Below are 21,673 nucleotides of genomic sequence, written 5' to 3'. Positions count from 1 at the left end.
AGGGCACTTTACGCACACACAAGCTGCCTCCAGGTTCGAATCGTCATTCTGCCATGGAAACCACTCTGGTGACCTTGGGCCAGTCACACATTCTCAGCCTACTTTACTACATGGGGTTGTTGTAAGGATAAAACAGAGGACAGGAAAACAGTGTAAGAACATAAGAAAGAGCCTGCTGGATCAGACCAGAGTCCATCTAGTCCAGCACTCTGCTACTTGCAGTGGCCCACCAGGTGCCTTCGGGAGCTCACATGCAGGATGTGAAAGCAATGGCCTTCTGCTGCTGCTGCTCCCGAGCACCTGGTCTGCTAAGACATTTGCAATCCCAGATCAAGGAGGATCAAGATTGGTAGCCATAGATCGACTTCTCCTCCATAAATCTGTCCAAGCCCTTTTTAAAGCTATCCAGGTTAGTGGCCATCACCACCTCCTTTGGCAGCATATTCCAAACACCAATCACACGTTGCATGAAGAAATGTTTCCTTTTATTTGTCCGAATTCTTCCCCCCAGCATTTTCAATGTATGCCCCCTAATTTTAGTATTGTGAGAAAGAATTTTTTTTTCTCTGTTCACATTTTCTACCCCATGCATAATTTTATAGACTTCAATCATCTCCCCCCTCAGACGTCTCCTCTCCAAACTAAAGAGTCCAAACGCTGCAGCCTCTCCTCATAAGGAAGGTGCTTCAAGTTGCAAAATGTATTGACTCCAATGGGAAGAAAGGGTATCAATCAAGTAACTTTTTGCTTAGCCAGTTATTTGAAAATGCATCTATTTCAGAAGACCTTTGAAATTATGGATTACTTAATTTGTCAGTCAGATCTGCAAGGCAAGGCAGAGCCCCACAACTTGTCCATGGGTGGTCTACATTTACTGCTTTTAGCATCCACAGAGGGGCCAGCCAATTTACAACTAGATGTAGTGAAAGGTGATGAGTTAGGGATGGCTTGTTAATTATTTTGTCTGATAGTGGAAACACAGCAGGTCTCTCCTTTTCCCAAAGCTCAGCCTCACAGGAATCCAAGTACAATCAATGTTGCTCTTTAATATAACTTAACTGCGTTTTAAAATTGTCTTTGTTTTTCCCCAGTTGCAATATGCTTCTCTTTTACAAGTTCTGCATCTGACGTCTTCAGATGAAAGCCGAGCACCATTTCATAAATAATTGCCATGTAGTTTCTACCTGTGCCACATTTTTGTTACACTAATGATTACCATGGTTTTAGAATGCCATTTTAAAAAAATTTGTTTAATTGTATTACTACATCAACTACAGGTTGGTGGACCTGCCACCCTATATAAAGGGGGGGGGGACAGATATGACATACAAAGAGTCAACCTCTTCCCCCTGAAAAGTAACTAATATCCCCTACAGCAGGGGTAGGGAACCTGCGGCTCTCCAGATGTTCAGGAACTACAATTCCCATCAGCCCCTACCAGCATGGCCTTTTAGCATGGCCAATTCCCAGAGGCTGATGGGAATTGTAGTTCCTGAACATCTGGAGAGCCGCAGGTTCCCTACCCCTGCCCTACAGTGACAGTTTAAGGAAGAAAAAATCAGAATGGAAGAATGAAAGACATAAAGAATTCTAACTGGCTCTAATCCTGCCTTCGCCTTATTATTTTTCTCATATTTTTTTTAAAAAATCGTTCCACTTATACCATTCCATTTATACATAACCAATGTAAAACAACCAACAAAATATGTAATCTTTAATTTTTACTAACATTATTTCTTCCTCATTCTAAGTTACATGCCCCATCTTATCTCCAACCATTATCCAATTATTTAAGTATTTACAATTACTCTAGCTCCTTTAGTCTATACTCATCTTAAATCTATATCTTAGTTTCTATCCCTCCTACCCTTTCATTTCCTAACAACTTTTCATTTTCGGATGCTTTGCATTTGATTAGCAATGTGTATATTGCTTGATTCTCTCTAGGTTCCTTAATCCATTGAACGCTTTTAAATATTCGCTGAGAGCATTATTTACCACTGACATTTCCATAATATTTGACAGTTCACTTAGACAAGGGACTTGTGGCCCATTCTAGGGTCATCTGTACTTTTCTCCATACTGGTGAATCTGTACTGTAAGCAAAAACAAATTAAAGATCCTCTGCTTTTATTGTTTGATTACTCCAGAATTTGCATTGGATTCTGCACTTCCTTAATCCTGCTATTTCAAAATTCATCCTATAATTGGATCTTGTGCCTCTTGCCCACCTTTTCCATTCTGTTGATCCATGTGTTTCATTCTGTCTGCATTACAGATGCACACATACGCAATCAGGAACATTGCTTTATTTATAGACTATATTTACAGTCCACCTTTTTCACTGAAACTCAAAGAGGATTGTGGCTGCATCAAGAGCCTTTCTTGCTTTGTGTTTCATGGATGTACATGGGAGATCCCATGTGGTATAGCAGTTAGTACTGTTTTTGACTCCCCCCTCATGAAGATCAACTCTATCTCTGCCCTGAGTAGAGCCCTCCCTCCAAAATATAACCTCAGAAGCAAGTCTAAAATTAAGAGAACGTAAGGGTTTTCATCTTTTTGCAAGGATTTAATTTCTGTACAAACAAATTTTGCTCAATATCCTACACCAGAGTCCCAGTTTCTTTTCTATCTTAGAAAAGCAAATGGACAGATGAGAATTTGAGAACTCACCAGGTAGAGGAGAGCATCTCTAAGCAGCAAAATTCTGCAATTTTTTCTGCAGTATTAATGCTGACCATTTTCTAGAGCTAGAATAGCTAGCACAACTGAGAAGCACTGAGAAACTATCCATTACTAGATCAACTATCTTGCATTTTGCAACAGAAAGTTGTCCATGTATGAATGATTCTGCAAGTATGAATGGGGATCTGGGTGACATTGTTCCCTTCCTCCAGGAATCCTTATTTGTCCTTTTCCTGAGTGCAGGGCATGTGCTTGGCATGCTGGAAAAATCTATCCCTGCCCTGAACTGCTGAAAACTTTATAACTGGCGCCGTTACTTCAGCACCATGGAGAGCTCCTAATATTATCCTCGCACATGCTTTTCCTTCAATCCAGATTTTTTTTAAAAAAATGGAAATTTAGCTTTTATGATTTGTAAACTGCTGGCATGGGCGCTTTTTAAAAGCAGAAAGGTGGGGCATAAATTTAGCCATTAAATATGTAATATAATCTCCCATTCCCCGGCATCACTCCTTAAACACACAGTGGCTTCTCGCATGAAACAGAAGTTAAACATCCCTCCTTTTCAAGCTTCCTGCATTGTATCCCAAAGGGCAACTTGGACATACGCCTTTCTCATCTTGTGAAAAAAGATCACCCTGTTGTTCAGAACTGGTGTAATGTACTGTCAGAATGGAAAGGTCCAGATTCAAACCCTCGCCCCCTCCCTTCACCATGACCTTGGGCCAGTCTAAACTGCATCACAGAGTTACTGTGAAGCTCAGATGAGGAAGAGAGAGGCATGCATGCTGCCCTAGGGGAGGGTGAGATCCAAAGGTGTGTTGATTATATGTATGTGGGATTGGTTTCATTCTGTTAGGAAAGCAGATCTAAGCAGCAAGACCTACTTTCTGACTCTCCTGTGTCTTCCTTCCTCTCTAGCAGCAGTGAGTCAGATAAGCAGAAAAGCCACTCCCTGGCCCTGGCTGACCTTCTGTCCTCACCTTCTGTGACTGTTCTCTGATAGTAATACTTGGCAATCTCAGAGAAAGGGGATAAAAAGTGAGATTATGCAGCGCTTCCATTTGTCTGAACACTGTGGGTGCCGCACAAAGTCCTGTGAAAGCCTTTTTTCATTTTTGTTCCATATGCACTCTACTCCCATCGTTGAGGATTAGCAGGTCTCTTAGAAGATATTTTGGGGCTCCAGAAAAGACAACATAGGAGGTGTCTAATTCAATAATACCATGCAGGCCAAAAGTTCAATCCTTGATCTCTCCCATTAAAATAACCCCTTTCTGCCAGAGTTCATGCCAGATCAGAGTAAATACTGAGTCTGATGGACCAACCAACTTGAACTAAGTAGAACATATCTTCTTATGAATTCTGTCTAAGTTTGTTAACCTCCAGGTGAGGCCTGGAGTTCTCCTAGAGATGAAACTCATCTCCAGACTACACATCTTAATTCTCTTGGAGTAAGTGGCCACTGCAGAGGGTGGACTCTACAACATCACATCCCCACCAATCTCCCTCCACGGTAACCAAGAATATGTCAAGTTGGAGTTGAAAACTTTACTCCTATCCCCTTTTATAACCCACCACCAACCCTTCAATCCATAGGCAAAACTGTCCTTCCCTCCACATGCTGCTATATCATGGTGGATGGATGGATGGATGGATGGATGGATGGATGGATGGATGGATGGATGGATGGATGGATGGATGGATGGATGGATGGATGGATGGATGGATGGATGGATGGATGGATGGATGGATGGATGGATGGATGGATGGATGGATGGATGGATGGATGGATGGATGGATGGATGGATGGATGGATGGATGGATGGATGGATGGATGGATGGATGGATGGATGGATGGATGGATGGATGGATGGATGGATGGGTGGGTGGGTGGGTGGGTGGGTGGGTGGGAGGGAGGGACAGAAAAAGGCCATCCTTGGGTACACAGCCAGTTGAGTAGGAACCCTTTTCCTTGGAAGACTACAACACTACTTCTACGCAGTATATGCATTTTAATTAAAAATTCTAAACAAATAGTTCAAATTCTGCAATATGAAAAACAGGATGTTGCAAACTGTATAAATTATGCAGATCAAACACATCTGCATAATTTGTATGTTTTGATTCCATTGGTTTCGTAGATGGGCAAGCGCAATACAGAATACTGAAGGAGTCTGCCATGCCTACCAACTGGTGGAACTTTTATGGCATCTCTTCTGGCTTCTGCAATTTCACCAGGTGTTTCTCCACATGGTTTCAGAACCATAAAGGCTAGAAAGTTTTTTTCTGGTTTTAAGTGAAAGCTCCAGGATGTTGGATCCTGCTCCCAGATGCTCATCACACAGGCCTCTCCACACTCACATAGAAAGAATCACAGCAAACTTTCAATCACATACTTTATGAATACCATCTAAAGATTTATGGTAACAGTAGCTTGAATTGTATTTGCAACATGATAGAAAGCAAACCGTCACCCAGGTCTCCAGGAATAGATGGACAAGCTAACAGAATATTCAACAATGGCAACATTGACATCTTTGGTGCAGAGTATGAAAGAAGACAGAAAGCTTTTTTAGATTATATAAACCAATGACTTGGATAATTAGACACAGTAAGGGTTCTATGGATAAGGATAAACTATTGAAGCTGAATTTTAAAATAGGTTGAGCCTTACAAATTACAACTGGAATTTAAGATGTTATAAAATCGGATAACAACAGATGCAAGCAAGCGTCACAGGTTATATAAGTTGTAATGATCAATTTTAATTGTGTGGAAATGTTTTTACAAATGGAAAAATATTGTATAAGTACCAGATCTCAGAAGCTGATCAGGGTCAACCTTAGCAAGTTATTTGGAAGGGAGGTTTCCAAGAAATACCAGGGTCATGACACGGAGGCAGGCAATGGCAAACCACCTTCGAATGTCTCTTGCCTTGAAAACCCTTCAGGGTTGCCTTAAGTTAGCTGTGACTTGAGGGCAAAAATAAATCAACTTGATGCTAAAGAATTCATTCACCCAGCGAGTTTGCTTAGGTTTCTTCCCGGTTGCAACCCTCACAACTGCACCTTACATTTAACTCCACAATCTGAAAAAAAATCCCTTCTTCAAAAGGCAGTCACAGCACAGTGTAGGGTTAGAATGTCAGTCTAAGGGCCCTTCCGCACATGAAGAATAATGCACTTTCAATCCACTTTCAATGCACTTTGCAGCTGGATTTTACTATGCGGAAATAGCAAAGTCCACTTGCAAACAATTGTGAAAGAGGATGGAAAGTGCATTCTTCTGCATGTGTGGAAGGGGCCTAAGATCTGGTAGACTCTAGTTCAAACTCCCGCTCTGCCATGGAATCTGGCTGGGTGACCTTGGGCCAGGCACACACACTCAGCCTGCTCATAGGGCTGTTCATGTGAGAATAAAATATAAGAGGGTAGAACAATTCTGTAAACCACTTTGGGTTCCCGCTGTACAAAAAACCCCTTAAATTGTAAGGCTCACATCCCCGACTCATTTCCCATAGACAAATGAATTCTCCAACTGCCTTCACCCCAATAGGAAAAGAATGTGAGAGCTATAAAGATGGTAATTCTCTCTCCATTTCCCCTGCCTACAGAGGCATAGCAAGGGGGGAAAGTGCCCCCACTGGTGCATCCCCCGCCTCCACCCCGCCCTGGAACGCCCCCATCCCACCCTGGAATGCCCCCGCCATGCCCCCACAGGGGCACACACCTAGTGCGTCATGCATCCCCCCCCTCCCCGGTCCCCTTGGAGCTATGCCTCTGCCTGCCTATAATCTTTTGTTCCAAAATGAATCCCCAGCATCTGCATTTGGAAAAAGAAAACAAACCTTTTAAAATCATCGGGGAACTGAATGTAATGCATAATTCTGTATTTGTTGGGAGCACAGCATGGGGAAGGGGGAATACACAGGAAGATGAATCAGTTCTTAGAGGTCCACCACATTACCATCAGTTTTCAGCAGCAAGCCAAAGAGTTTCAGTAAACAGAGATGCTCTCTCAGTACACAGAGTAGGCACACAGAGAAACTCCAAGGCCAGGAGCTAAGGGGTTACTCCAGAACAGAGGCTGATGGATGTAGAGCCAAGGAACTAGTGATTCAGAGACAGCCTGGGCCAGAAAGCTTGCACAGAGGTACTTTGACAAACCTGGCTGGAGAATCTGAGGGAACATGGCTCCCGTGTAATTTAATGTTTGCTTCACAGGCAGTCCAAACCAGGGTTCATTCTCACCTTTTTCTGCTCACCAATCACGCAACCATGGTCTTCTTCACCAGTCCATGAGCTCACAGGCTAGACCTTTTTGCTAAAAGGAAGGAAGGAAGACCGTGTAAAGGAAGAAAAAAATGACAGAGAATAGTATAGGGGAAGGAAAGACAAAGCAAAGGAGATTGTCCTTCATTTTCGACTTTTTCGTCACACTTTTCCTCATTTATTCATTTTTAAGAAGCAGTCCAATTTCCTCAGAAACTCCCCATGCTCCTATTGTACCAAAACTTAGTTCCAGCCATGCAACTCTTCCCCCCCCCCCCCGCCCTTCCTTTCACATAACATGTTCAAGGGCATTGAAGAAGCAATTGTGGCTGAAATTCCCAAGCTCATTCTGAACAGAAGCAGCTGTGCAGTAGCCCAAAGGGCCATGTCCCAATCATGTAGGTTCTGGGTTCTGCCCCAGCCCTCCTTGGAACCACAGTCCTTCAGAGGCAATTGAGCCAGGTCATGTGTGAAAGTGGAGGCAACAGTCTTCATGCTCCCACCGAGGTCAAAGAGCTTAGGCTGCCAGTTCAGGATTACTTGCTACTTTTCTTCAGAACAAAGAGGATTTTCTATTATTTCTGGCTATTCTTAGCAAGTTTCCACTTCTCCCCTTCTCCATCATCAATGCAAAACAGACAAACGTGTTATCTGTCAAGCGGAATCATTTTACAAAGCTACTTTAGATCCCATCAAAGCTAAGGCTGAATAATTAGGTCAGCCCTTTTCAAGACATGAGCAACAGCACTTATCAGCTCCCCAATGGCTTGCTAGCCTCCTGGTCTTGTTCCCACTTTAAGGGTATCACTGCCCAGCGGAGCAGAACAAGGTTTGGGGCTTCAAAATGTAGAGGACCTCTAAAAGCTGAGAATCAACACAATGGGGTTCAGGCTTGCAGATGCCAACTGTTTGGAGATAGCCGTGGGGTGGTGGTGAAGTGGGCTATGAGGTAGAGCTTGGTATAAGGGTATCACTGGAATCTCACCAAAGGTTATCTGTGGCTGGAAAGAGGGCTCTTTTGTTTTTGTTTTAAAGATGCTTCTGAACTTCCCCGAATCCAAACGTCTCCTTGTTTTTTTCAGAGCATCGAACTGTCTGGCTTTGTTTCTGATGCATTCGGAATGTTTCATGCATTAACGTTTCTAAATTGGGTACAATTATTTATTTTAAAAATGCACCCTTGCCTTTTCTGTAAGATGGCTTCAAATATGACCATAGATTGCGTAGCACAATTAAAAGCTACACACACATATCTCTTTCCAAAAAAATCACAAAAGGACTCCAAAGACAGCAGAAAACCAAATAGGCTCCTAACGAGACACAACTAATGGGATGCACAAAATGGCAGGCAAATCAGCACGCTGGACATCTTGTTTTTATTTTTCATTCGTAACAGAAGGTAAAAGAGAAACATTAAACACAACAATAAAATAGAACCATAAAAGACAAAAAAATCGATCTTTTCTAACATACAATTCTAAGCACTACAGTGCGAATATATTTATATAAATTATGTTCTATAAAATCACAAGTGAATTCTAATAATCAAATATATTAATACAGAATAAACATTCAAAAATGATTACTATCCCTAGTTTCTGGCCATAAGCTGTATATCATAATATCAAGCTTCCATTTTTTAACTTATTTTGATTATTTATACTAATTTCTCCCCTCCCCCCCTTTTTAAAGAACATAAGAACTAGCCTGCTGGATCAAACCAGAGTCCATCTAGTCCAGCACTCTGCTACTCGCAGTGGCCCACCAGGTGCCTTCGGGAGCTCACGTGCAGGATGTGAAAGCAAGAGCCTTCTGCTGCTGCTGCTCCTGAGCACCTGGTCAGGAACCCACCTTTTAAAGCCATAATAGTCTTCACACTTACATAATTTAAGTCTCATTCCCATTTCTCCCTGGTTGATCTTATTTTTAAGAATACTATGAACACCCCATTTTCCATTTCTCCTGGAAACACGTTGGACATTGTTAACTGTGTCACTAAATAGGCTCATTACTTGGACGTGGTACTCACAGAACCACATCCCACACAGTATTAGTGATAGACACAAACATGATGTCTGGGAGAAGAACGACCATCTTCCCAGATAGCAGAGCATTGCTCATATTATGAGAAGCTGTGAGATTGCTGCAGAAAAACTATGCTGAGAGAAGATGTGGATAGCAAGTGAGAAATGAATCGACAACTATTGGATAATAAACTGGTGGCTTCTTTAGTGCCCTTCTATCTATCCTATCTTTGCAGAGACTCAGGACTGCGCATATGTGTCTTCCCTCCTCAGAGGCATAGCAAGGGGGGGAAGCGCCTGGTGCACTGGTGCGTCCTCTGCCTCCGCCCTGGAACGCCCCCGCCACGCCCCCACAGGGGTGCATGCCCAGTGCATCGTGCACCCCCCCATCCCTTTGGAGCTACGCCTCTATCCCTCCCTTTTACCCACACAACAACCTTGTATGATAGTTTAGCCAAGAAGAGACAGTCTAACCCAGGGGTCTGCAACCTGTGGCTTTCCAGATATTCATAGACAGATATCCATCAGCTGCTGCCAGCATAGACTACAATTCCTATCAGCCCCTGCCAGCATGGCCAATTGGTCTAGCCCAGTGATGGCGAACCTTTTTGAGACCGAGTGCCCAAATTGCAACCCAAACCCCACTTATTTATCGCGAAGTGCCAATCCGGAAATTTAACCTGAATGCTGAGGTTTTAGTTTAGAAAAAAACGGTTGGCTCCCTCTTCCTCCGCCCCACCCGCTCGAGCAGGAGCCAGTCTGCTCTAGCCTCCAGCAAGTCCCATGTGCACCGCTCTGTGCCTCTCTAGCATCTCTGCCTATTCTGTGCCCCCCCACCCAAGTTGGGCAGCAGCCACCAGAGCACAGGCACCAGGCCCGCCAGCCAAATCCTCCCTGCTCACCGTGGTGTGCGCACGTCGTACTCAGTGGCCCAGGCCAGCCTAAATGTGTGTGTGGGAGGGTGATTTTCTGCCCCCCACATGACAACTCTCTCTGTGAGTGCCCACAGAGAGGGCTCTGAGTGCAACTTCTGGCACCCGTGCCATAGGTTCGCCATCACTGGTCTAGCCCAAGGTCATTCAGCAAGTTGCATGGTGGGAGGTGATTTCCTGTCGCAGATTCCACTTGCCATTTTTTAAAAAGCTAGGTAGAATAGAAGAGTTGGGGGGGGGGATGTACCCTGCTTTTCTCTCCGGTAAGGAATCTCAAAACTGCTTATAAACTGCTTCCCTTCCTCTCCCTGCAACAGACACCTTGTGAGGTAGATGGGGCTGAGATAGTTTTGCGGGAACTGTGACTAGCCCAAAGTCACCCAGCAGGCTTCATGTGCAGAAGTGGGGAATCAAACCTGATTCTCCAGATTACAGTCTGCCACTCTTAACCACTACACCAGGGGCGGCCAAACCGTGGCTTTTGAGCTGCATGCAGCACTCGGACACATATTCAATGGGTTATGGCTGAAGAGGCTAGAGGTGGAGGCTAGAAGTGGAGGCTAGAAGGAGATCTCCCTCTGTCCTGCTGTACCAGTGCTTGCCTCAAGCTCTACTGCATTGCTTTACTAAGGGACAGGGAGGCCAGAAGGGGTGGTATCAGCCTGAGCATTGGAGTTGGAGATGGAAGTCCCCAAGGCCCCTAGCAAAGCACAGCAGAGGCAAGCACAGCAAGAGACATTCAGGTAGCACTTTTTACGTCAATATTTGGAGGCTGCGGGAGAGAGTAGAGTGCGGCCATTGGCTGAGCCAACATCTGTACTCAGTTCTGTTGAATGCCCACATCCTCAACCCGCTTGGGAGCCAGTACCAAGTGTAGAGTCCAGGCTTCGGCTGACATAAACTATTATTTCTTTCCTGTTATTACAGCTATTTCTATACCTTGTAACCCTGTAAATACATAAATCCAGCTTTTCTTTAACACATACATTTCTGGCAGATCTGACAGCAGCTTGGAGGCACTTATCTTTTCTGTAAATAGCTTTAAAAAGAGAAACAAAAACAATATATTGCTTTAATTTTGGTCCCTCGACCGAATAATGTAGAAAAGTTGGTCTTTTTAACTGTATATTTTAATAGTCCTGTTCAGCTGTGTACGTGCAGCTCTGAGAGAGCCCATTAACTGCCTTATTAAAAACCTTTAATGTTTTCAGAGATTCATGGTCTCGTGCACATTTTAATCTGTAACAAAATGTGCATGGAACGATAAAAGCGTGCGTGTGATATCTGTTCATGACTTGTGGCTCTTAAAAATCCGAAGTTTATTCTATGTGGTTCTTACGTGAAGCAAATTTGGCCACCCCGTACTACACTGCGCTGGCTAGGGAGAAAAGCAGAGCGCAAATTACCATTATATATTTATTTTACCTAAGTGACTTCACAGTTGCTCTTGCATGATGCTATTCAGCTCTTTTTGTAGGGAAACAACAGCCCCTTAAGGAGTGGTGGAATGACTGTATCAGGTCCAAAGATAGAAGGTTAAGTGTTGAGTTGTTTTTAATGTTGAAAACTCCCTGTAGAACTAAAGGCAACACAAGAATCAATGGGGGGAGGGCAGGGAAGGTTTGAAGCTCTCTTTCTGCTCTGCTGGCTTTCTTGCATGAAACTGGGTCTGCAAAGGAGTGTTCCGAATGGGAATCTGCCACCTGCAGTTTGCAGCGGAGCAAAATAAAACAAAAATCCAATGGCACCTTAAAGGCCAACAACATTTATTTCGGTATGAGCTTTCAGGAGTCACAGCCCACTTCCATTTCAACATTTCACCACTTTAATTGTCCTCCCTGTTTAAACCGTACCTTAAAGACGTTGTTAAAGACCTTCAAAAGAGATCCCTTCCAGCAGGGTGCAATGCCCTGGGTCTCACTGTGGAGGGATGTAAAGAAGAAGTAGGAACCCTAACCCAGACATTCCTGCCTGGGTTTTCAGCTTTTAGCAGAGATGATTCTGCCTATTGCCCATCTAGCTTCCAGCCCTAGATTCCAAACATGCCACCTAGGGAAGAAACATGGTTTAAGCTGGCAGAAGAGCCTCTGCAGTCCCTCCAAACCTGGCATCTATGCTAAAGAAGGAGAGGAGACTGTTCTCCACAATCAAGGGCCTGCACAGAAACAGCAGCTAGAGCCCTAAAACTCTTGCAGAACAGAAGCAGAGCCATGACATCACCGGCAGCCAATCAAGATGCAGCCTTCCGGTTCACTGACCCAAAGATGCTTCAGAGTAGGAAGTCTCTGAAGCATTGGGAGTGGGAGGGGGTTACAGCTGTTCAGAGGATCCAGGGGTCAAATGCAGACTTTGGCAATGATCTAAACCAGAGCGGAAGGCTACGGTTGCTGCTGATGTGCATCAGCAAGGATTCTCATTTGCAGCCTCGCTGCATCTGTATATCTTGTCCCTGAACAGAATTTCAAAAGTGCAGAAGAAGGGAAATTGCTCTTGGGTCTCATGGCAGTTTGCAAATATCAGGAATGCCTTTACAGCTGGTCCAACTCTGCCTCCCCTTGCCAGGTTGGACGGAGTTCAGGCTCTTTTAGTGGCAAACACCAGATGCACAGTTACGCAGCCGGCTGGGCGAAACAGGGTTGCAGGGAAGCCAATGGCATAATACCCCCCCTCCTTTCCTGCATTTTTAATTGAATAGGTCTGAAAGCAGGATTTGCTCTTAGCATTAGACAGTGAGTGAACCTGACCTAAATCTGGAAGCAGCAGAAAGCAAGTTAAAGAGGTGGGGAAGGAAGGAAGGAAGGAAGGAAGGAAGGAAGGAAGGAAGGAAGGAAGGAAGGAAGGAAGGAAGGAAGGAAGGAAGGAAGGAAGGAAGGAAGGAAGGAAGGAAGGAAGGAAGGAAGGAAGGAAGGAAGGAAGGAAGGAAGGAAGGAAGGAAGGAAGGAAGGAAGGAAGGAGATTGGATCTATTTCTTTGTATTTTAAAACAAACTGCTGTTTTCTTGTCAGCCTTTTGCCCTCGAATTCACAAACTCACTCATCATCATCCTTATACATATTTTAGGTGAACAAACTATTGAGGAAATTGGCCATAAACAGAGACGTGAACAAAAGGGCAGCAGAGCAAATTTGGAGAAGAACCCACTATTTTAATGTGGTTTAATAAGAAAACACAGGATACTTGGAGAACAGTTTGAGGGAAAACTTCTCTTTTGAAAAGTCTTCTCTGTTGATTCAGAAAGAGTCCTTTCTCCACCCCCAACATGCCCCATGGCCACCCACCCCCACCAGTTAAAAATACCATACCCTAGTGGTGGCCAACCTATGGCACTCCAGATGTTCGTGGACTACAATTCCCATCAGCCCCTGCCAGCATTGCTGGGAATTGATGGGAATTGTAGTCCATGAACATCTGGAGTGCCATATGTTTGCCACCACGGCCCTAATCCTTCCATTATATAAAACACCCAGAACTGTCAACCATCCAGAAGGGAGATAGGACTAGTCCCAGCAGTGGAACTAGCTGGTTAGCAAACATAATCCGAGATACTGTGGAACAGTGGTTCTCAACCTGTGGGTCGGGACCCCTTTGGGGGTCAAATGACCCTTTCACAGGGGTCACCTAAGACTCTCTGCATCAGTGTTCTCCATCTGTAAAATGGATAAATGTTAGGGTTGGGGGTCACCACAACATGAGGAACTGTATTAAAGGGTCGCGGCATTAGGAAGGTTGAGAACCACTGCTGTAGAATATAAACCAAAGCAAAAAAACAAAACAAAAACTAAAGCAAAAAACAAAACAAAACACTCTTCTAGGATGGTTTTCAAGTTAAGTCCACCAGCGGAGAGGAAAGATGGGAACAGCTTGAGTCAGCTGAATGAACAAAATTTAGAATGAGATTCTGTTCCTGCTCTAATTGAGCCCTGGCGTGGTCAGAGGTATGATCCTTTGGCATGAGCCAGCCAGCCCAGGAGCTGGAGTAACATTATTTTTCTCTTTTGTGTAAGTTGTTGTCTGGGCAGGGGGTGTTTTCCAAGCTACTTGGAGTCCCCCACTGAGGAGAGAAGCAAGCCAGGAACACTTCAATTTGAAATACAAGGTACACAGAGGAGGCGGAAATGACTTTGCCCTCTCTGTTCTGGCAATCAGCCCTGGGCTGGCCAAGTAAGTTTCTTTTTGGTTGGATGGCTTGCTTAGATAAGAGTAGAAGCATTAGCTTCTCTGGCATTCCCGCGCCCCAAGGTGTTCTGAATCATTCAAGGTAACATAGAAGTGGGTTTCAAAAATTGCCAGTTCTAATATACTCCAGTTACTGGCTTCTTTGAATAGGGCACCATGAGTTCATTCTGCTCCTAAGTGGTTCTAACCAGAGAGCAGCTTGCTAAATCAAGGAAATACTTTGATTAGTTATGCCTGAAAACAAAACCTTTTCTGTTCTCCCAAGCAAAGAGGTTCTGAATAGCACAGATTTCTTTCTTTCTTGAAGAAAGCTGTTTTGGTTCCTTTCCCTGAGCACTAAGGACAAACATACATCTATTGAAATCTTGGCATAAAACATTCATTTTAATTCCTCTGCTGTGGGCTTTGCAACAAGTGGAAGAAACAGAAAGCTGCAGAGAGAAATTATTGAAGCCACTGACAGCCCATCAAGCCCTTCCATTAACTATTGAGTGGTTATTTTGCAGGGAGACCCCAGGCAAGTCTGTGAGAAATGCAAGCAGAAAGCCTAAAATGACTGGTGGGGAAAACAGGAACTGCCTCACCTTCCATTAGAGATATGGTCGAGTGAAATGCAAAATAAAAACTAGACAATGAAGCCAGCAGTGTGCTTAGAAACTTTGGTGGGGCAAGAGACTTCGGTTAGGGATAGCTCCAGGTTTTTGGGGAGGGGTGGGTCTCAAGAACATAAGAACGAGCCAGCTGGATCAGACCAGAGTCCATCTAGTCCAGCTCTCTGCTACTCGCAGTGGCCCAACAGGTGCCATTGGGAGCTCACATGCAGGATGTGAAAGCAATGGCCTTCTGCGGCTGTAGCTCCCGATCACCTGGTCTGTTAAGGCATTTGCAATCTCAGATCAAAGAGGATCAAGATTGGTAGCCATAAATCGACTTCTCCTCCATAAATCTGTCCAAGCCCCTTTTAAAGCTATCCAGGTTAGTGGCCATCACCACCTCCTGTGGCAGCATATTCCAAACACCAATCACACGTTGCGTGAAGAAGTGTTTCCTTTGATTAGTCCTAATTCTTCCTTTATTAGTCCTAATTCTTCATGATCAAGAACCCCTTCCCTGAACATCCACAGCAATCCTATATCCTGCCCTGAACTCCATGAGGGAAGGATGATTGAGATGGTACCCAGACTGGTGAAGGTCACCACTTGTAAATATTCCTCAAGGCATCCTGATTGAGCTGTTGCAACCACTGAAGCATGGCTGTGATTTATTGGTTTACAAAATTTAGACCCTGCCATTCTGCTCTTATGAGGGCCACCAAGGCAGCTAACAAATGAGAAAACATGCAGAATAAAAGCACATCACAGAAAGCTCTGTTTAGGGTTTTTAACATCATTGTTATTCTTTACGCTATCTTTGCTGTTTGATATTTTAGTTATTTGATATTTATCTAAGGACAGAAACCAAAGACTCAGACTCATCGTGGGGGAGCGGCTTGGAAGGCCTTCCCTGACCACAACAGTCTCACCCTCCAGGATCCTATAAACCAGTGGTGGTGAACCTTTGGCACTCCAGATGTTATGGACTACAATTCCCAACAGCCCCTGCCAGCATGGCCAATTGGCCATGCTGGTAGGGGCTGATGGGAATTGTAGTCCATAACATCTGGAGTGCCAAAGGTTCGCCACCACTGCTATAAACTCTCAGGGTCTTGGGGAGAGTCATTTGCCCTTTTCCTCTAAATGATTCTCAGCCCTTCTCAAGGGTCCATATCTCCTGAAGCAGGCGTTATCCTTAGCAGGCTGTTTTGGGGAAGTAGATTTTTTTCAGTGAATTTGCAAAGTCACATTTTTTTCTGCAAATTTTGGCAATACGTGAAAGCTCCTTTCTGAGGTGGTCCAATTCAGCTGCTTTCCTGATTCACACAAGCCACCTAATTTATTATTAATCTAGCAATCCTCGCCCACGTTTTTTAACTGTTCTGGCTGTGGTTTGTTTTTGTTTTGTTTTGTTTTCATTTCTCAAAACACCAAAATAAATAGGTGTTTTAATAAAACGGGACTTGTGGGGAAAGTTGCTGTCGTTTCCAGTCGGGCATAATCTCACTTAATCATATGCAAATTCCATGCAGGGGGAAAAAAAACCCCAACTTCCATTTGTACATCTATTTTCATCTCATTATCCCGAGCCCAGAAGTGAGCAAACAAACCTGTAACTCCTGTGCGAATCTAATATGATTTGTTTATTCATCTGGTTAAAACATTTATGCTCCTGCCCTCTCCATAAAAAGACTTCCACGAGGGCTTCCACGTTCCATTAAAATTATTTCAAGAATCAGTCCCATAAAAAATCATCTCATTTTTTTAAAAAAGCGGTGATGTCATTAGTGAGAGCAAAATGTATCTAATGAGTAAATACAAGCAGCAATCCACTAAATTAAAACCAGCAGGCAGAGCAAAAACAGCCAGCAGAGATCAAGCAAACAGAGTGTGGCCCTTTTAAAACGGCACTAAAAAATAAAAGCTGACATGACTGCAAAAAAAAGGAAGAATGAATGACTCAAGAAAAAGCTTCAGAAAGTTTTAAATGTCTTTACCTTTACCAAATATATGTTAAACTTCAACAAATTCTAGTTATTGAACCTTCTCTCATATTCCTCTTCCAATATATTTTAAATTAAATATTAAATCCCATAAGTTAATTTTAAGGCAGCACTATTAAGTTTTGACACGATCAATGCAGTACCCCCCCCCCCCGCACTGGATAGTACACATAGATCTGGGGTGCTGTGTGGTTTCCGGGCTCTGTGTGGTTTCCGTGTTCTAACAGCATTCTCTCCTGACATTTCGCCTGCATCTGTGGCTGGCATCTTCAGAGGATCTGAAGAGAATGCTGCTAGAACACGGCCATACAGCCCGGAAACCACACAGCACCCCAGTGATTCCGGCCTTGAAAGCCTTCGACAATACACATAGATCGCTTTATAGGGGCATTAGATAAATTAATGGAGGAGAGAGCAGCAGGGGAGTCCAGGGCCAGCCCACTCCTGAGAGAATCTTTTACTGGGCCAGCCCAGGGAGAGCTGAGGAAGAAGGGTCAAGTCATGCCTTTGAAGCTAATTACAAGGCTGGAGGGAGGGCTCAGGGTACAGATGAAACTCCCTCTTCTCCCTAAACTAAGATCAGACAGACCCTTGGACCTGCTGAAGAAGGGATGCTGGATGTCCTGACCTGTCAGGCTCCCAAAGAGGTTCCAGCTAATAGCAGATACAAAGGCAAGGGGGGAGGGAGAGAAGTCTTACTCTGAGTCCAGAGAAGCAGAATCCAAGCAGGCCTGGTAAGAGGCAGTCAAGGGTTCAGGCAAGGTCAGGTCAGGCAATTCGGTCCAAGTCAGAGTTTCAGGGAATCAGTCTCCAAGCAGGCATGGCAGAAAGTGATCAGACTTTCAACAAGGTTGCTCCTGCAACTTCCACTTCCTGAAGCAGTCTCTTATAAGTCTGTGCTGTGGCTCAGTCTTGATCCTGAGCTGACTCACAGCATTCTCTGCGCTGCCTTACGACTTCCAAGCGTGCACTGCGCCTCCCCAAGTGCAGTTCCTGCGGGGTGTGAATCCTCAGCTGCCTCACAGCTGGGTGGACTGCTAAGCTGACTCTCAGTGGCTGGAGGTACTTCTGCAACCACTCTGGCTTCCATCCCTTGACTTGGGCCAGGTCTGTCTGCATCCTGTGAGGCTTCTGGCTGTGCTTGAGGTTCAGTGGACTGGGGTTCCAGCACAGTGGTGTCGTCCTGCCAGTGTTCCTCATCAGAGGACTCCTGGCTGGCTCATTCTGAGCCCATGACACTGGCCTTCAGGAGTAAGAGCCTGACAGAACATTTGTACATCCCTGCTGGATCAGCCAAGTCATTATGGTTGCCAGTTTCTATGTGAGACCTGGAAATCTCGAATTACAACTATCTCCAGATGACAGAGATTAGTCCTTCTGGATATAACGACTGCTTTGGAAGGTGCATGTTATGGCATTATACCACAACAGAAGTCCCTCTCCTCATTCAATCCTGCCCCCCCAAGCCTCCACCCCAAATCTCTGGGAATTTCTCAACCTGGAGTTGGCAACCCTACCAGTGGTCCATCTGGTCCTGCAGTTACCCTGAAAGGTCAATGAGTAGAGCCTAGAGGCCAAGGCCTTCCTCCGATGCTGCCTCTTAGCACTGGGTTTCAGAAGCTCAGTGCCTCTGAATAGGGAGAGTTCCTTTAGTCTCCAGGACATGATCAATGGGGCTCTCCTCAATTAATCTGTCTAACCTTTCAAAGTCTTAAGTAGCAGGTTGTAAAATATTTTGGCCCCTCTCTTTCCTTTTCCCCTCCCCTATCACAACTAACATCTCCATGGCATATTTTATTACCATCTTTGTGGATTTTTTAAAATTACTTCTTTAAAGCAGGGGCGTACCGCCCAGGGGGACATACAGGGTCAAATGTCCCCGGGCTGCAATAATTTAGTCACGTGGGGGTGGAAAATCGCCCCTCACACTCTCCTCCTTCCCTGTTGCTTGGTCATGGTGCGGGAGGGCGGGCGGCCACCCATATGGGGGGTGGGGCAGAAAACTCAGATTTTGCACCAGGCTACATTTTCCCTAGATATGCCTCTGCTTTAAAGTTTTAAATTGTGTAATTTCTATCTATTTTTGTAGCATCTTGTAACTTGTGAATGGAAGCCACCTTGAGCTTGAAAGGGGAGGGGTCATATAGAAATCTATACATACATATATGCACGCACACGCACGCGCGCGCACACACACACACACACACACACGCACACACACACACATACATACATATCAGAATCATAGGAGGCCAGCCATGAAATCCTAGGCAGTGCTGCACCTTTCTACGTTCTCTTAAACCAAGAGATTTGGAAGGTTATAACTGCTTTGGTCTGCAGTGCCATTGGGAGGCAATCCAGCAGGGCCTTCTCCTGGCGCTGCTCTTCTGCTCTTTTCAAAGGCATTTGTCCAAGAGTAATTCCTGGTGGGTTGTACTCTTATGTAAATTAGCAGAATGAATATTATATTAATTGCTTACCTGGACAGACTCCTTCTGTCCTGTGTCACCCCTTCATTGGAAAGGGCTGTGGCTTGGACACTGGGCACTTGCTTTGCATGCACAAAGTCCCCCGTTCAGTGCCTAGCCAAAAGGATCAAGGAATGTGAAAGACCTTGACCTCAGACCCTGGAGTGCACCTGAGCATAAAAGCAGATGGGCGGTTCAGGCATTAGACCACACTGGCCTTGATAGAAGGCAACTAGGAAAGGTCCCTGACTTGGGTAGCCCAGGCTAGCCTGATCTCGTCAGATCTCAAGAGCTAAGCAGACCCTGGTAGTACATGGTTGGGAGTGCTGGATATCTGGCTAGCATCCTTGGTCATGGCTAGTACTTGGTTGGGAGACCACCAAGGAAGTCCAGGGTCTCTATGCAGAGGAAGACAATGGCAGACCACCTCTGTTAGTTTCTTGCCTTGAAAACCCTACAGAGTTGCTGTTAAGTCAGCTGCAACTTGATGGCACTTTAGATACCTACACCCACATACAACTAAGAAGGGGCCATGTCTCATTGTTAACCTGCTTGGCATGCAGCTTCAGTCCCAACTTCAGTCCCCACCCCTGTAACTAAAATGTTGATTGACTGTTGTGGGTTTTTCTGAGCCGTGTGGTCTGGTAGTTTTTGCTCCTAACATTTCACCTGCATCTATGGCTAGTATCTTCAGAGACGTGTCGCACTAAGATGTGTTCCTCTCCGTGGCACAGTTGATGCTCCAGTGGGAAATCCTGGAGAGCCACTGACAATCTGGGCAGACAATACTCCCCTTGATGGACTAAGGGTCGGGCTCTGTAGAAGCCTTCACATGCTTCCTTCCAGCTGTCTAACCCAAAGCCATGCAGCCATCAGACTGAAGTTAACAGCCAACATGGCTAGACCAGTTCCAGTTGTAAACTATGATGGTAACTTAGGCCCCTTCCACGCATGCAGAATAATGCACATTCAATCCACTTTCACAATTGTTTGCAAGTGGATTTTGCTATTCTGCACAGTAAAACCCAACTTCAAAGTGCATTGCAAGTGGATTGAAAATGCATTATTCTGCATGCGTGGGAGGGGCCTTAGAGGTGTTGAAATCCAGACCTTTGAGAATCACTTGATGGAAAAGTGATGCTTTTTCCCTGTAGTCAGAAATAAGAGTACATAAGCAATTTCCAAGTACTTACGTGCCTGCTGTTCAATTGATGGAGATCAGTTATTAACATTTTCTCAAGAGTGCAGAAATATGCGTGGCCAGAATTGCCCAGCAAATAGCGAGATTTGTCTTTTTTAGAATGGACTTAGCAAAAATCGGATCATCTCACTTTCTGCTGCTAACAAAACAGCACATATCTAACCAGTACTGGAGAAGTGAGGCAGGAAAAAGGAGACTGTTTTAGTCACAATGTCTTTGACAGCAGAAGAGCACATTTTTCAGTGTATAGCTGCACTCAGTGTATAGCATACTCAGCCTGTTCTAAATAAGTATTACTAATGGTTTCTGCAGTAAAGCCTGCCTGAGGGCTATAGGTGAGTCATGGATTCAAGTCTCAGCTCAGCCAGCAATTTGCTGGATGGCCCAGCAATATGTAGAGAACCCTTCGGATCTACCTTACAGTGTTGTTTGTAAGAATCACAGCAAGAATGTTTGTGGGGTTTTACCCCTTAAATGGAGGCTTAGCGTGTAGAGAGGGGCATTCGAAGCTTTTCATGGCATGGAAGCAAATAACATTACCTCTTAAATCCCATGCCATTAAGCCTTGATTAAAGGAACAGGACATTTTTCTCCAGACTGGTTGGCATCCATAATCTCCACGAATCACATAGCACACTCAGCCTGTTCTAAATAAGTATTACTAATGGTTTCTGCAGTAAAGCCTGCCTCTGGCTATGCTTTCCTTCTTGAATTCTGAGTAGCAATGTCATGAATTTCACATAGAATGATTGTTGAATCTTACCGTGTTTGACTGTGATGACCCTACAGTCTTACTATAGTGATGATGGGGTGACTTATATTTACCAAAGTTTTGTTTCTATTTTGTTTCTATTTTGTATCCTGCCTTGAATCTCAGCAAGAAAAGCAGACTATACGTGAAGTAAACCAACGAAGGAACGTAACATGTAATTAGGCCCCAAAATATATAGTTTTCCATCTGTAGTGCTTGAAAAAAAAGCCCTACAAACCCTCTTTAATCAGAGACCACTGCAAAAATGCGTGCTTCAGAAAATGGAGAATGCATGCAGGAAGTCCTCATTTTAACCTCTGGCATCTTCACTGGGAAGCTGTTGCAAAAAGCCTGAGATCTCGGAGAGTCCCTAAAACCTGGAGCAGACGATTCTATGCCAGATGGACCAGTGATCTGACTCACTGTAATGCAGCGATAGTGCTTCTCTAAATAGCTGCTTTCTATACATAGCCTATACACAGAACTCGGCTGAAGGATCATGCGCTTTTTACGGCACACCTAGCTGCCTGTACTCTGGGCTGTGCTGCAATGCAGATGGCTTT

The sequence above is a fragment of the Sphaerodactylus townsendi genome, linkage group LG06 (genome assembly GCF_021028975.2).
Source record: "Sphaerodactylus townsendi isolate TG3544 linkage group LG06, MPM_Stown_v2.3, whole genome shotgun sequence".
Classification (NCBI taxonomy): Eukaryota; Metazoa; Chordata; class Lepidosauria; order Squamata; family Sphaerodactylidae; genus Sphaerodactylus; species Sphaerodactylus townsendi.
Note: the sequence above shows the minus strand (reverse complement) of the source record.